We start from the raw sequence: 17,965 nt of genomic DNA, 5'->3' as shown, positions 1-17,965 counted from the left end.
ACAGAACAGAGCAGGGCTTCCTTTTTTATCTTGAGAGGTTCCTTGAGGAAATGTATTAGTGGTATCTCCTTTTCAGGTTAAGGCAGTTGCTCAGGAAGGAGGTATAGAAATGTGTGTTATTCATCCTTTTTGCTTAAAATATGTGAGAGTGAAAGATCTCAAGACTGATTTCCATATTCCCTGTGCTACAGAGTTCTATCTTTATGCCCCTATCAGAAAAACAGGGAAAATTATAACTAAAAATGTCAGGCATCTCCAGATGGTTAAAAAAAATTCAAAATCACTGTTCTGCTGCCGGGTTTCAAATTAAGCCCAAGTTTTATTTTAGATACCAAAGGCCTGGATCCTCAGAGATTTATCTTCCTAAAACCCATTTGACTTCCGTGGGAGTTTAATGAGGGTTAAGTGCCAAGATACTCTCCCAAATCTGGGCAAGTGAAGTCTTTGATTTGCTCTGGCCCTCAGTTTCGAGCAAAAGACACTTGGCATTTTGCAAGATCACTCCTGGTGAAGTGGCAAGGTAGGGACAGAAATATGTGTTTTGTCTTCCCTATTTGATTGCCTATTACAATTTTTCTTCAATTATATGAGTTACATGTTCTTCAGTTATATGAGAACACCCTGCATCTGAAACTTGACTGTTTCCATGTACCCTGGATTAGCCTAGGTTACTTGTTCCCTGCTGAGTTGTTTATGTGCTGTTCCCTTGTCTTTGCTGTCGGGCAAATGCTAAAAATAAGAATTTGCTTATCTAATTTGTATGGATCTTCACAGTGTATGTGATTTCACTGCCTCCTTTCCCCTTGAGCAGTGGACAGATTTTCCAGACCTTATGACTATGGACTATGCATTCATTGCTGTCGTAAGTTAGAGGATTTTTCCTTTCAATACTGACATGTCAAATTAAGACACTCCAAATTTTTCCATAGGGAACAGTTAGAGATTACAGTTTCTGTTTGTTCTGATTGGGCTCTGGACCTACCAACTCTGATCTGATTAAATTTATTTCCTGGAAATCCAATTAACACCTTGTAAAATTGTTTACTGTAAGCGTGCCTAAAAATGTGCTGATGCCTATGAACTGATTTTTTGTTTTTCTTTAGATTAGATGGGTAAATTGTATTTGGTGTCAGATTAATAACTTGTATGACAGAAGAAGAATCAGGGTAAGCTTCCCTTTGTTGTCACCCCCTATGCTAAAAGCTTTGCTAGAGATGCCATGTCAGAGAAAGATCAGGTTATTCTGCCTTCAAGCCTGTCCTGTCACTGCCCATTCTACCAAAACAGCTCAATATAAGTCCCTGTTTGTCAACTGTAACATTGTTTTTGGAAAAAGGAACTGCAGTGCGAGGTCACCAAATGGGCTTTTGTTGGTGTGGTTTGGATTTAATCAGAATAGGCACATATTTCAATTATCTCTATCATGAATCAGTAGAAAGTTCTAAAACGTAACCTCCGGATGGCAGTTTGAGACACAGAGACCGTTGTTTAAAGTTATGCAGATACAATTCTTTATGTACCCTTGCACGTACCCAAAATATGCAGCCAGTTTAATTCCTGTTTTAAAAGGTCTAATACAAAATACTTTTCACAGCAGGAAGTATGATAGTCAATGCTGGTGTTTACAATACTGAGTGTAAGTCTTAGGACTACCTTATCTGTGTATCTTCTCTTATTAACTCAGATCAGTAAAAAAAGTTATATATCCTTAGAAGCTTAGAGATGGGAGGGAGGATTAAAAATGCATTTTCTCTTCTTTCTGTATGCATCATTCTTTTTTTCAGTTGAACTGAGGAAACAATATTGAAAAACAACAGAGCAGTAAGTTATATTGTGACAGTTTGAAACTTCTTTGTATCCTGGCTCCAGCTGTAGAATTGTTTTATCACTGCGCTGCTCAGCACGTGTGGAGTCAGCAAACACAGCAAAGCAGAGCAAAGAAAGCAATCAAGTGACAGTGCTGGCTTGCAAGGGCCACAGGCCTGTGATGGTCAGGAATGACTGGAAGCTTCATCAGGGCCAAAGAAGAGAAAGGAATTCCTTGTGAACATAATAAAATCAGCTGGGGTACCAGTCAAAACCAAAAGATATGGGCTACACAAGAGAAATAAATAAACTGTGATATGGAGGAGATATCAGGGCTGAGGGAAGAAGAGGGAGAATCCTGAAGGACCATAACCTAAGCCCAAAGAACATGCAAAAATCAGTGATAGTGCAGGTATTCTGAGCTTTTTTAGAACCATATTAAATGACTTAACAAGCATATGTGTGGACCTATTTACTTCCATGATTATGTTCTCCCATGGTTGGAATTTTGCCTCTGGAGGAGCAGAACTGACACTGTGTTTGAATAACAATCTTCTGCTCAGCAAATGCACTACAGATGTCATGAACGCCTCCACGCACACACATATCTGGAGTCTACCTGGGCCAAAAACAATTTAAGAGCATAGGAGCTTAACATACAGGGACTCAGCTTAGCACTCAGTTTAGTAACCAGCGGGCAAAACTTCTAGTTTGAGAGGAGATCTTTAGCCAGATTCTGACCCCAGCTGCACCAGTATGAATACAAATTAATTTCCAAGACTCTGACTGATTTTTTCCAGTAAATTCACTGTCCCTGAAATCAGAATTTGGTCCTGTGCAATCTCAGTTTTATTCTAAGATAGGTCAGATTCCTTGAGGGAATAATGAAACATCTAAGACATCTGCCAAATCTCCTCTCTGACAGTGATACAGTGGTAAAATAGGTCAGTGTAGTTTAGGGTTGCTTTTGAATCCATGAGATAGGAGACAGACGAGTCTTTCCTAATCAGGAGACTGAATCCTAGGGACAGTGAGATCAGTTATCACAGGGAAGATGTAGAGAGAGATGAGAGCTCTAAAAAAAAAATTCAAAAGATTTTAAGGCTGCATACCCAGACAAGATTAAATGAATTAAATTCTTCTAAGTAATTCAATACAGTGTTGTCTGCTATTTACAAGTGCTTGAAAGGCAGTACAATTCTGGTGATGTACAGTACATAGTATATATACTATAGTATATAGCGTGTATATATATACGTTAGCATAGTAGACAACACACTGACCACTAGCTTACACACCTCTTCTGGACACATTAGTACACTAAAATGTAGGAATAACCAAAGAAAAGTTAAAAAGGGAAAGAAGCAAAGGAAGTAATTTTTTAAGATTAAAACTAACAATCATGTCCTTACATTTGGAGTTGTTTGCAAGCAGATATAGCTTGTAGTATTTAAAACAAGGTAGATAAAACACTATTCTTAACAACATGAGTTTTTCTCTTTGGATAGAGAATTAAATTCTAGTTCCAGCAAAATTAGTGGCAACTTTTGAGGCCATATGAAATTATCCATAGCTTGCAAGAATAATTTCTGAAGATACATATGTCTAAAGGAAGTGTATAGCCTATTCACATGGCAGACCCAGAGATTTTTAAAAATCTGTTTAATGAAAAAGTACAAGAAAAATAACGAGTAGCTGGAATTAGGTCAAGGCCTACAACGGAATATTTAATTTGGCTTCAATGAAGGGGCCTGGATTTTTCATTTGTTGTTAATCTAGGCACTCTGCTTGTCCTCATTTATCTTCCCTTCAGAGCTACTGAGAAGAGCTTCAGAAATACATTTCAGCACATTGTGGAAACAGTCTATGCTCACAGCTAGTAATGAAGAAATAATGTAATTAATTGCTGTTATGTAATGGCACTTGGCAAATTAATGTGGACTGCTACAGAATAAATAAAAGCTAGTGCTATTTCTGGAATACCACTTAGAAACATCTTGACCAAAGACCTGGAGCATCCAAACAGTTGACTGATGGTTTTTTACACAGAAAACAGTGACATCAATGGCTGTTTGTTAAAGGTGTTGTAAGGAGGACTCTAGAGATTAAGAGCTCCTGTATCGCTGCTGAGTAAATACAGCGCAGCCTGTGTACTGTACCCAGCTGCCTCTGTCACAGTCCTGCAGCTCCTTAGTTCCTGTCATCTCTGCTAAGCTGGCAAGAGCATTCTGTTAATTCCACCAGCTCCTGGGGACGAAGTGATGTGGTCTGAAATGAGGCCACCCAGTGCGCTGCATAGGGAAGCATACAGTACAAAATGCTACTTTCCATTCCACATTCCAAGTCAGAGCCACGAAGCTCTTGTATGTTAATATTAGGAGTCATCTTTTGAAGTTAATAACCTAGGATTTTTTAATGTGTACTCCTTTCCTCCACAGTACAGGAAGTTTGACCACAGCTACAGTCCATAAGTCTACACAATCTATAAGGGCCTTACAAGGACTGCTGAACAACTGCAAGCAGACACATGCTAGAGCATTTCCTGTGCAAGGCCTTACACCCACGAAGGCACAGCGTGTTGACAGAAAAACTGTAGTATCTGTCCTTGGTAAAAGAGGCTGCTCAGGGAGCGCTCACTGTGAGAGGAGCTGTGGGTGGGATGAAATCAGGAAGGCTGCCATGCTACCCTGTGACTCAGAGGGGGAACTCCCGCCTACGTGGGGGGAATTCAGAGCCAACAGGCAGAAAAACTGAGGCACAAACTGTGGGTGGCTTAACTGGCTTCTGTCACACCTTTTGCAGATCTGATCCTGTACGAGCAGAGCCTGATGACATTAGCCAGCCCTTGCTTGTTATCATCCCCGTCTTTGTCCTAAAATCTAAAACAAATTTAATCTTTTTATTTTTGTAAATGGGTCAACAAAACAATATCTCTCTATCCTAATGACTAAGAGATGCGGGTAACCTCTTTGCCTTGGTTTGGGAAATTTTAGAGTAGTGTTGCTATTACTGCACGCTTGCATCACAAACTAAATAAATGAAGGTATTTTGAAGGGATGGCTTTTTTTTTCATTAAGGCTCATATAACATTACCAATACACTACCGTGAAATTTTTCATCTGCCCATTTACATTGATTTTTAAATTCCTTCCTCCTTTCCCGTTTGAATAACAAATCCCAAATAACAAATTTAAACTGCTATTTATAAAATGCAATGGGTAAGCTGGGGATTTTGCTGATTACAATTTAAAGTTTACTCAGTTTTGAACCTTTGTGTTTAACCAGTAATTGCTTCTTTCCCGTTAATCCTATTGTGAACAGAAAACCAGCTGCATTGATAAGAAAAGCAATCAGGTAAATCTGATTTTACACCAGGGATCCACTAACCTGTAATTTGATGTCTGATTATTTACTTTTGACTGCTTACTTTTTTATTGCTGGTATTTCCTTCCCTTCAGGACTCTTAGATTGAAGCTGCTCACCAGAAATCCCATGGAATAGCTTATAAAGCCTTAATACCTGAATATTAACTGACATTGCAGCTCAGCTGCTGTGGTGCTGGAAGTCCTCCCAGGCTCGACACCGCTGAGGGGATGGCCACGCACAGTTGATCTGGGCAGAGGGATGGCCACCACTCCCTGGCCATGGGCCGCCTTCCTCATCTCTGTGCCCTGAAGGAAGAGGGGCCGAAGGATGCGCTGGGCCACAGACAACAGCCAAGTGGCGTCAGCAGGGAGGAAGATGGCTGTCGCCTCCCTCTCCCCTGCACCCTGCCTGTAGCCATGCAGGGCTTACTGGAGCAGGCCAGCACCAAGGCCTGCCACCACTCCCAGTGAGGGGAGGTGGCCATTTTTCCCGCCAGTGCCCCGCTATGGCGCAGCTGATGCCACAGCCTGTGACCGCCCCCTCCTGGCCGGACCAGCAGCCATCTTCCCCTCAGCATCCCACTCTGGGACGGCTGGAGCCTGTGACCACCACCTGAGAGACAGCTGTCAGCACCCTGAAGCCCTAATGGCTGTGACCTGCTTCACCTGGGAGCCCCATCCGCACCCTGCCCACAGGCCCTGGGGCTCCATTTAAGCTCACGCACGGGCTATCAGCTCCCCCTGAGCTGTGAGATGCTAGTGGTGGTCTCCAGCTCCACCATGGCCATGCCTGCCATAGAACTGTTCATCTGCACCCTCACCTGTGGACTGACTTTCTGCTGCGGCCTCGGACCTCCCGTCTCACTGTGAATCTGCCTGATGAGGAGGCTGTTTTTCCCGCCAGTACCTAGCTGTGAGGAGCCTGCACCACCGACGGCGAGGCAGCCATCTTGGCGCTGCAGGGCGGCTCTGGGGCGGCTGCCGCCGCGGGCTGAGGAGGGCGCTGTCTGACACGGATGCGGCTGGCCTGAGGTGGCTGGCCGCTCTCCGGATGGCCCAGGACCCCTCAGGAGCACCAGGTATGTCAAGGCAGTAGGTTGATGCGGAACTTTGATACTCAAATGTGAAAATCCCATCTCGCCAAAGGCTGGTTTCTGCCATTCCCTCTAGTTTTCCCTCTCAAGGAGGCTATTTCCGTGTAGCGATGTTGCTGCGACACAGTAATGCTGCCTTCATGAAAAGGTTTCAGCAAATGGAGGGAATCAAAGGGCAGGGTTTGAACTAGCCTCATCCTTGGTAGTCCTCTTGCCTCTGTTTTTCTGCAGTTCTGGTGCCCTTTCTGTCAGTGACAGGGAGCCCTGGCCAGCAGGGAAGGGAATCAAACGGCTACCTTTTCAATGCCTTCCCAATTTAGCTTTCTTTTTTAAGTATGTGCTCTATATGAACTTGGCCAAAGGACAGGACAAAGAAAAGGAATAAGGGCAGTTTTTTGTACTCAGGGTTTGCTAACAGTATTATCTATCAGGTTGCTCTTTTTATTACAAAAAGAGTCTGCTCAAGCTAGTTGATTGCCAAGTTTTAGAGATACACCTCAGTTGCTAACTTCAGAGATGCAGGCTTCTCCTTAATCTTTGAAATGGAAGTTTTTTTTCTAAATTTGAATGCATATGTGAATTCGGCTTTCAGTTCCTGTAGCAGTGGTGCTATGACTTGTATGTAAACATTTGATAGCACACAATGTAAAGATTTTGATTTTTTTTTTTTTTTGCATTCAACTGTCATGCAGATGATATGCAAAGATATCAATGATCTGTCTTATAGATTGCTTGCATGGGCAGTTCTTGTGCCCACAAGACTTTGCTTCAATAACCATAGTAATTCTGCCCCTCCTCTGGTGCTTTGCACACAACATTTATGACTGTTGTTCCTCCACGGCATTTGGAGTATTCCCCATAGCAGTGTCTGCTTCTCAGGGCTTCTTCAGATGAATTCCAAACTAAAAAGCTCAGTGGCTTGAACAAAGGAAAGGACTGATTTTACCAGTTAGGTTTATAGTTGCTAAGTGTTGTGAAATTAATACTTTGCCTGAGGGTGTCTTTCAAAATGTTTTTTTTTCCAAAAAGGTGACTTTGTACTATTAAGCATATGCTATTTTTGAGACTATATGGGGAGGAGTCTTTATTTCTATGCTACTTCCATTCATATTGTACCAGTTAGGACCCCAGCTATGATCCAGGATTCCCACTGTGCCAGGCACAGAATGAAAATGTATTCCCAACCTCAAGTGCAAAGTATCTTACTGGCTTTGCTGTTTCACTGTACTGGATTCCTTTTTGTTACTATTTTTGTATGTTCTTATTCTTTCTACTTCTGCTTTGGTTTCTTAATATGGGCTTTTTACTAATCTTTTTATCCAAAAATGCCTGAGCTCTAATCCTATGTGTGATATTCACTCAGTGCAGGCAGAGCTACTGACTCACTTATCATAATTAACCTAGGGAAATGTTTCATCTTTTAAAACCTGTTAATTGTCACCACCTTACATGAACAGCAGTGAAGGATTCCTTTGGAATAAATGGTGACCATCTAAAACACTCTAAGTATTTATTTTTAAGGTTATTTAAGATGGATTGGTTCCCTGATCTTGTTCACCACACATTTGGCACATCAGTTGTGCTGGCACAGTGGAAGGAGTAATGTGGATGCAGCTGAGAATAGGAACTGTTTAAATTGGCAGTATTTGCAAGAAAATAGCATGAGGAACTCAATTAGGGTATGTGGGCCCTATCTGGATGCTTGAAACTGTTGGCCCTGCCTAGTAAGGCGAGTAGGTGATGGGAAGCAGTCAAAAGGTGGGATGTCTGACAGTCTCACTGACATTCAGGCCTCAGGAAAAAGAGAATGTTCAAGTCTACATGGAAAAGATCCTTTCCCTGAAGCAGACTGACAAATACTGTTGCTAATCTTGTTCCCTCCTTGTCTGAGAATGCTTGCTCTGCACAAGAGAAGGGAGATGTCTGGAAGATCTGTTCTTTCAGTGACAATGCAATTTTATTGACATTTAAAATGTCTGTGAAACTACAGCTTTAGGCTGCACATCATGAATGTAATCTTTTCATTGAAATCAATAGTTGAATACTTCTTGTCTTCAGACAAACTAGGTATGTGCAAAATGTTCTCCTTCCCAGGCACAAGACATGCAGACAAGATGGTAACAAAGGTACCTTGTACTTGAAAGACAATATTAGAATGAGTAAAAAGTAATGCAGACTATCTAAAAAGATCTTCAAGAGAAATAAATAGTGCCACTCTCACTGGAAGACATTCATGTAACTTGGTTGTCTAAGAATTTGCTTCCTGTGGTTGATAGTGAAGTGAATTTTGAAGTGAATTATAGAAGGCTGAAACTCGATATGAGTCCGTATTACATGGTAGGGAAATGACACAGGAAGAGCTGAATGTGCAATTAGAAAAGTTGCAGCTGGAGTGTGTACTTATTAGACATCAGAAAATCTACATGGGAGATAAATCTAGACTAGGGATTATTTAGTGCTGAAAAGAGTGAGTTCTAACTGAAACGTCTCCTGTGTTTGCAGTTGCTCATAAGTCCCTCCTCCATAGGGTTCCTTTATATCTGTCCTTTCTCTACTTTTCTGCTATCTGCTTTCATGAAACTTGCAAGGCATGTGCTGAATTGCAGCTGGGGAGGCTGGAAAGGCATCAGTTTATAAACACAAAGCCTCCTCATCTCACCATATCATCTCCAGCTCTCCTACATCTCCCATAATCTTCACTGCAGTTCCTCAGATCCTTCCCATGTTTCTGAGGGTTCTCTGCTACCCTTCACTAGCTTTTCATTGCAGTACACTCAGCTGTCCCATGTTTTCCACTTGTCTGCCTTTGGCCAACTGGCTGAGTTACAATATGTACTGTAGCTGATATGAAGCCATATGGTGACTGAACAGTCTGCTGTCCAGGGGTTGCATATTTTTCTTCTGTTGGACACAGGCCTCATAATTTGCAGGGTTGTTACAGAAATGTAATACTATTAATAAGTTAAATTTATGTGAAATTGTCTTCTGGATTAAAAATTTGTTTTGAGACTGACAGATGCACAAGTGATTATACATAAATATGTAAGTGCATGAACACATAAGCTTCAGTTCTTTATGAAACCAGTCTATATGTGACTTCAAAGAAGCTGTTTCATTTTACCTAAGAGCAAGATCTGATGTTATGTGGTAGTTCTACAGGGTAAGTTATACCTTCAATCCTTATGCTGTTTCTCAAGCCTCAGCACTTAATACTTTCTCACTGTGCCTTCCACTGTTTGAAGCCCTTCTGGCAGTGTTATAGCTCATATGAACAATCAGGTAACTGCAGTGTAACAGCTACCACACTCCAGCTAAGCAGTGGTAGTGGTCTTGGTTCATGCCACTTGGCCTGCAGCAAGTGGGAGGCAGTACAAATTACCTTAAGTTTTTGTTAAATGGGTGGAAAAGGAGTTCCAGGTACTTTTGGCATGGAATCATGGAATCATTTAGGTTGGAAAAGACCCTTAAGATCATAGAGTCCAACATTTATTAAGTCTTGTAAATTCCTTGGTGTTGGAGAATATTCTTCAGGGATGTCTTTACATGCAGCCCTATTGTTATACTCTTCCCAGGTTATTGGGCTCAATGAACCTATGATTTGACCTAATATGCCTGTTCTTTCCCTGCCTGCAGTTTGGAGGGGAAGCAAGATGGCATATTACAACTGTAGAAATTATTACTAAACAATTCGGAGAGAAAATACATTCTCATGAAATGTATGAAATCTGCAGCTTTCAAGGAAATAATGACATTTAAATAAAAATGTTAGAGTGTGTGTGTGTGTATATATATATATGTGGAATAGATGCATGTGTTGGATAGCAGTCTAATTGCTGTATTTACTCTATTAGTGGCCTGCATGGCTACACATCTCTTCAGGGTGATCCTGCATTTTAGTGACTGAAATACGTAAATAGTGATATTTCTAGAGGTGGAAGGAACTGTATAGCAATCTTGAAAATGAGGATAAAGTTTCCAGGAGAACATTTTGCCTCTTGAAACAGGTACTTCAAAAGATGTCTATTGCTGTCCCTAACTTCTTACAAGAATAAAAATATTTAAATTTATAGCATTTCCATTTAAAATTGCTGCCTTTTACTTGCATATGACACTACATATCAAAGCCTTAATGTTATCTCTGTTGTATGCAAACAAGAAGAAAATTGCCCAGGACTAAACCACTATTTTAAAATTATTACACTAACCTCTCCTGCTAAGTACTAGTATTAGAAGTAGTAGAAATCTTTTTATGTTAGTTTCATATCCAAATGCCTCAATTGAGATTGTAAGCCTTGTTGAATTCCCAACTGCACAATCAAAAAGAGGAATTTTTGATACAGATCTGGAAGATTGGAGTACGCTTGAATAACCTGACTTTTCATTTAACCTCAGAGGTGATATGTTAGAGGAGTTGAGAATGCATTTTCCTGTTGTAGATTTCTACTTGAGTGTAGTTACTAGGCTAACTAGCCATATCTTTGTGAAATGAGAACTTGAATGTGTATATTTTTGTAGGTACATACCAAATGGAAATGTGTATCCATATGTACACCTAGGAATATATTATAACTCCACAAAGCAGATACTAATGGATCATCACTGGTTTACTGAGTGGATTAGACTAACAGAACTTTGTCAATACAGATGCATTTGTATATCAATTGAAAAGACCAAGATGGTGCTTACAAACCTCTGTTTCAGTTCCAGAGCAAACATTTGCCTTATTTAAGGTGTTGCACCATTCTGGGGATGGAAAAAAGTTTAAAAATATACTTCGTGTTTACATTCCTTGTACACTAGTGGCTCTATTCTCATTTTTGGTTCGTTTATTTAATCATTCATTGCTCATTTTTAAGCTGCTTTTGGACTGGAAACTTGTCTCATTTGGCCCCTTTTTTAGCTGGTGTTATTTCTGGGTCTGAGTAAGTATTGCACGTTTCCACCATGAAAGCAAAAATTATGTATGGGAGATTGAGAGGGCTTGTCAAAATCATCAGCATGTCACTATAAACATCTGACATTTGAACTGTCAGGCTTTATATTTTAACAAATGCAATTTCAGCTCCCCTAACTGCTTGCTGCTTGAATGTTAAGGTAATTCTGGCAGAATATGCTTTCTGGACTGCTAAAAATAGGAAGTTCAACTTAATGACTTCAGTAGAATGCTAATGTCCTGGGGGCACATAGGTAAAGCAGTTTAGGCAGCTCTTGTTACATTTGAATAAACAACACCTGGCTGCCCAAAGCAAATGTCATAGGACTAATCAGTGTGCTTTCCTTAAATCTATCGTTAGATAATATCTCTGTTGCATCAGATTCATCAGCTGAGGACCTGTGGTACAGTCCTTTACATTTTGTGTAGAAAGGATCTTGTTTTGGAAATGATAAAGACTTAACTTGCTTCTTACCTACCACTAACCTCTTACCTATCATCAGTCTCTTTTGATCTTTCATGACAAATTAGAGACTGTTGCTCATTGCCTGTTTGTTTAATCCAAGCTATGGAATTTAATACTAAAGGCAAAATTTTTTACTGTGAGTTTCACAACTAAATACACTGATATCCTTGCAGCGATGCTCCTTGCAAGGAAAGAAGTTCTTGTAAGACTGCAAGGAACAGTGGACCTGAATAACTCCTGAGGATACTTTTGAAATGACATTAAATTCTCTTAGATTCTATCTAAACAAAACACTACTCTCCAAAGGGCTCCATCTAAAATATGTGCCAAATATCAATAAGAGACTTGGTTCATTTGTAGGTATTACCATTGTAAGGAAATGAATAGCCATAAGAAAAAGGGAATCCCTGAATGTCTGTTAGGGGAAGTTTTATCCAACTGCATCAAAACTGATTAAGCACATTAGTGATAATTTTGCTGGGAAATAAATAACTTTCCTGGAACAAATTTAAAAATAAACTTTGTAAGGAAGCTAATCAGATGGACTAATTGCCTGACATCTAGCATATTCAGAATCCTGTGCCATGAAAAGATGCTAATATTTTCTGCATTCTCCTGAACATTTTACTCATACTTGGCAGAAGTATATGCTAGAAAAAAAGTTAAAACTGTCTTTAAGTCATTTAAAAAAAAGACATAAATGATAGGCTGTCTATCAAAGGGTAAGAATCCCTGGATAAGGAGGGGGAGTGTCCCTCTTGCTCTGAATGCTCTGTATTTAAATTAAACATGGTCCTTTTCTTAATAAGCAAAATGTAAATTTCATCAAAGTTTTCTCTTCAAGTTTGTGTTTGCTTTGCAGAACCTTTTTATTCAAGATGTTAATTCCTTCTGTCCCAGAAAAGCTTGTTAGATGAACTTAAAGGAGTTAGTACCTATTAACTCATTTTAGCTCCTCCTCTATTGCATTGTTTGTCTGGAAAGCTCTTCGGAGAGAGCAGTCCTACAAGCTTCCACAGGTGTATAAAATTGTCTCCCACAATATTTCTAACTGATTTTGGTAATCTGTTTTTTCTAGATAACATTTTTCAGTTCCAAAAATGACTGGAAAATGTCCTTTTCACTTCATGTGGGTTTTTTTTGGATTTCAGTTTGATTTCTATGCAGGGTTCAGCACCAAGCCTAAACAGAAAATGCTGTACTGTATGCCCCTGGATGCACTTCTGCTATCTTCCTGCCCTATCAGATGCTGTATTTCAGCTATATTTCTAGTTAAGAGTTACTAAAAATAGATCCAAACATACAGGTGGTGGATTTACAAGTTAAAAACTATGAAATCAGCCTCAATTATAGGAAAGCTTCCCTCCTCTCATTACAAAACAAGGGAAATTCCCTCATACAAAATTCCCTTCCTTGCTACAAAAATACAAAAGCACTCCCCTAAACCACTCAGAGTGGGTATTTCTTTTCTATGAATTATAAATCAGAAGTCTAAATTGGCAAAAAGCAGTCTCAGCTGACTGGCTGTATTTCAATTTCCAAAGAGGATCATTCAAATAGCAACCCGGTAAAAAGGGGCTGAAGTTTCTTTCCACTAGTCTTAAGTGCCACTGTAAGCATAGACTGCATTTATTTAAAGTAATTTCCATCAGGCAATAAAACTACCTTCTCTGCTGATGAAATGTATAGATCACAGTTTTACAGAAAGCTGTTGATCATGTTCAGCTTTAGGATTAACTAATGAGAAGATGCTTACCGCTACCAGGGGAAAAAATTAGGTGCTTGGCTCAAGATGAGTTCTCACTGTTCACTTCCCTCTTATATTGTGAATATGTATTTGCTGGTTTCTGGCACAGAAACAGCTTCGCTCTAAATACAGTCATGCAAAATATTTCCCACCTTGGACTAGTAAGATAGCATGATCTTATTTGATTAAGTTGTAAGTACCAGGTGACAAAAGCAGTATATTTTTATATAGATACAAGTGGATCCTTACAGTGGATACAAGAGGAAGTGATTGACAGGTATTCAATATAAACAAACAAAACAGTTTACAGTTGTTCAGAGTAGAAGGGAACAGGAAGACTGGCATGTAAACCAGTTCTCCTCTTCTCTTCACAACAGGAAGTGTATGAGAATCTGTAGTTGTTACTCTTCAAGGAAGAGGGATAATTCTTGCTAGTTTATGAAACTCTCCCCTTTGAAAAGCCTGGTTCCTGTACATGTAGCTGAAAAACTGACCTCCCATAAACTGAAGCTTGTTTAAAGGTACTTGCTAGAGCTGTTTCAGAAATAGGTATGCTTATCTTTCCTACCAAAACACAAGTTTTCCTTGGATCCAGAGATCCCTAGGATCCCTGGCATCTGCCATGTGAATAATAGCAAAGTCATGTTTTGTTAAAAGCTCTTATGACTTTGGAGGAGAATTCCTCCTTTCTGATAACTTAGTGTATAGGATACAGTTAAACAGTTGCAAAGTGATTGATTTAGTTTGTCCTGAGAAATTACCATCTACCATCTGATGTGCACCATGACTATGCCAAACTACCCTGCTGCAAAGTGGAATGGCTAGTTTAACCTTGCTAGCTTTTCTCTGTGGTTAGGACAAAGTATTTACATTGTTCCAGATGACAGGCAGAATATTTCTAGATGAAGTGTGAACAAACCTGTAGAAGTCTGGCACCAACACAGGGATTTCAATTACAGAAGAGACTCCTTGGCCAATTAAACATTTGGATTAGTATATGGCCCCAGTACATTCACATTTTCATGCTTATTGGTGGTTTGCTTGTTGATGTTTATAGCTGTAGAGAGCAATATAGAAGAATAGTACTTTCTTCTTGCTGAATTTCATTATTGAAGAATGGGGATACGAAATGAGTGTTTATGCTACTGCTTTAATTTCTTACAATGCTTATTCATTGTCTGACATGCCATGGGTACAGTTTAGGAGTAACTAGCAAAATACTTTAGTGAATAGCTTACAGATCACTTATCTTATCAGATAAAACCAAAGGGTCATTTAATTGCAATATTGAATAAACTTTATTGGATTTATACAGTTTATAGAACAATACAACTCAAGCTCTAATCACCAGTTACTGTTGAATTGTTTTGTGTTCCATAAATTCACAGTGGGTACAAAGTTGCTAAAAAGCTTCCCAGGCAAATCTGTAGCTCTTTAATATATTTCTTTATTAAAGCAAATGTCCTCATTTCCCACTTGTACTGGGCTATGGAGCATAAAGAGCAGAAGAGTATTTTTTAAGCTTTTGATCTTGTCAGTTGATAAGTAGGAGCAAGAAGCTAGAAGGCAGAGTGGAGAAATTCCTGTTTGAGAAAACAGGGATGAAAACTTTTTTAGCAGTAATGGTTGTTTAAAAATGCAGTCAGTCATACAATGGAGAAATACAGTGAATTATCCATAGACAATGTGATCAGGATGTTCTGTTGTACTACCACATACAGTAATGCTGCTTTTCTCATCAGGGGCACAAGGCTGTTTTCTAATAATAGGTACCTTATGTGGGAAAAGGGGGAACAAATTCTACTTAATTAGGCTGCCATGGAGACCAGACTCACTTCTACTTTGTGCTGCTTCTCTCTGACCTGAGTATGCTTTCATCCAAGTTGAGAGGAGTCTTACCTTTGACTTAAATGGGAGCAGAGTGAAACATTCTCTTTTTTGTACTTTCTGGGATCTGACCCCTGAAGAGAAAAGAGTGGCATTTCTTGTACTGAAAATGGTGTAAATGCCAACACTGAGACTCTGGCTTTTTCTGGCTCTTACCCTGTTACTTTTAAAACCAACTCAAACTTCCAAACTAGGATGACAAGTAATTACAGTTCTAATCATTATTTTCTTGGCTTAAGGAAATTTCCTGATGATATCTATCTTTGAGTTTGGCTTTTAAATTTTGCATGTCCCAATAACACACTTATGTACTGAAGTGAATATAGCACAGTTTTGCTGGTCCATCCATTCACAAGCATTTTTGTAAAATCAACTGTCTCGTTTTGCCAAAGCATACTCTGGACTGTAACAGCATTGTCACCTGAACTTTTTTATTTACACCCAAGAAGACCAAATGAACAAAGATAATTAGCACAAGGAAATCTGCTGGGGGAATAAAATGGAAAGAAAAATATTTAAAGATACTTACAAATTTGAACCAGAATAACTTGTAGAAGTCCTCACTGTTTTTCATCTAATTTTTTTTTTTAAATTAAGGAAGTAAAGGGGAAATAAACAGACCTTGATGTAGAGATTATCAGCAATGAAATGTAAAATAAGGGATGTAGGTTTTCTGATGGAAAAATAGATTCAGATTTCTGGTTTTATGGACAGTTACATACCTATAGTTCCAATGGTACCAACAACGATGCCAAAATTACTGCAGAAATCACTGTATGTTTGCCTTCTGTCCTCTCAGCTGCTGCTTTGCATTGTCTGTCCTTGGTACACGAACAAATGGTCACTGAGACTAAAGCACCACTTCCTCCAAAGGAGAGCAGAGCCTGTTGTGGGCAAATACACTAAATACGTGTGGGCAAATACACTAAATACGAGGAGCACAAGATCAAATTGCCTCATTTGGAAGCATCTTCTTGTCTGAAAACTGGAGATTAAATTCCAGTTCTGCAATGAGATGCAGGCCAACAGTCTATTACGTAGAGCTGTGGCTCATAACAGAAGCAGGTCCCACTTGAGGAAGTCTCAATATTAAGAAATATTAATATTGACCAAAACTTTCTAGCTCTTTTTGGTCATTATTAACATGCAGCAAAATAGTTACTTATACCTCCTTCACCAATTTTGGGAATGGAGTGGAAGAAAATGTGTGGAAGTGTTTCTGAATATTCACAGAGTAGGAAATCCTAAGATGGCAGCTAAATTCAGCTTTTCTTTCTTTGCATTTTGGAAATCCATGGGAAGAATAACCAAGGACAAGTGAAGTTCTGAGTATTAACAGCTGGAGTTGGATTAAACTCTAAAGAACAGGTCAGACTAGATTGAGTTGCACCCTAGCAGAGGAGGAAAGTAGCTGCCATATGCCCGAGTGTCACATTGGGTGATGTGGGTGTGTCCCCCTCTTTGAGGGGATATACAGTCTTCTCAGTGCTCTAATAGATCTTTATTAGCAAGTTAAGAGTTTGTTTTATCTTCAGCTTAATCTTCATGGATTATTTTTGCCCATGATTCTTCATCCAACCTTGTTCCTAGCCAAATATGTGGATGGACATACAGAACGTCCGTTGAAAACCCCTAACCATTTCACTACTCTCACCTACTGCTCTGGGGAGAAAGGAAGAAGTATTCCATGTATTTTTAGCTATGGCTAGCAATGTGACAGTGAGAGATACAGCAAAGAAATAGCTGGTAAAGTTGCTTTAAAATAGTAAGGAACTTCTTCAGCAATAACAACTTTCCATCCCCACTTAGCACAGTCAGCTGTATAAACTAACATTTTTGAAGCAAGAGCTTGGATTAAGCTCAAGTTTATATTTAGCAGCCAAGTTTCAGTTCTGAGAATGAAGGTTTAACCCTAATATGGGATACTACTTAGACACTGTTAGAAGTAGGTGAATGACTTGAAACAATTAAGTGGTGAATTTTGTTTCACATATTGTCTGCATTTATAAAAATTTATTGTCAATCAAAAAAGTTGGCAAATATTTTGTAGGAGGAAAAAATAGCTCTGTTACACTCTTCAAAACCTGTAGGAAAAAGATTAATATATCTGTTAACTTCAACTCTAAGCATACAAATAGTCTTTCAGATTTCAGTCAGAGACCCAAGTTATGCCAGAAGTTGAACACTTATTATAAATTTTACAAATGCACTGATCAGTGTATCTATGTGAGCCTGATCCAAAGTACTATTAACAAAGAATGCCTTTGACCATCTAGCACAGTGGATCCTGATCCTTGAAATTTAAGGACTGAGAACTTAGATTCAAAAAGGGACTAGATCTGTATATGGGCAAGAAGACTATCTAAAGTTATACTGGTTGACCGTAAGACGATTTTAATTGGTGTGTTCAGTCTCATAGTTCAAGGCTTGAAGGAGTATCTGTCAGAGATAATGGCATCTAACATGAAGCTGTGATTATTACTCAGGGTTGCTGTTGTAGGATCCTTATGCCACTGTGCATGGACCCCATGAACAGCAGTACCAGTCAGTTCCTGAGTTGGTACTGGATGAAGTACAGCTCTGATTTGGTAAAATATGCATATTCATATCCATAGTTTTATTGCTTATGGAATTGAGATCAATATCTTGCCTGCAGTCTTGTGAGGC

This window comes from Nipponia nippon, unplaced genomic scaffold (genome assembly GCF_047370975.1).
Source record: "Nipponia nippon isolate SJK-2023a ecotype South Korea unplaced genomic scaffold, ASM4737097v1 scaffold_7, whole genome shotgun sequence".
Taxonomy (NCBI): domain Eukaryota; kingdom Metazoa; phylum Chordata; class Aves; order Pelecaniformes; family Threskiornithidae; genus Nipponia; species Nipponia nippon.
This window is presented reverse-complemented; position numbering follows the sequence as displayed.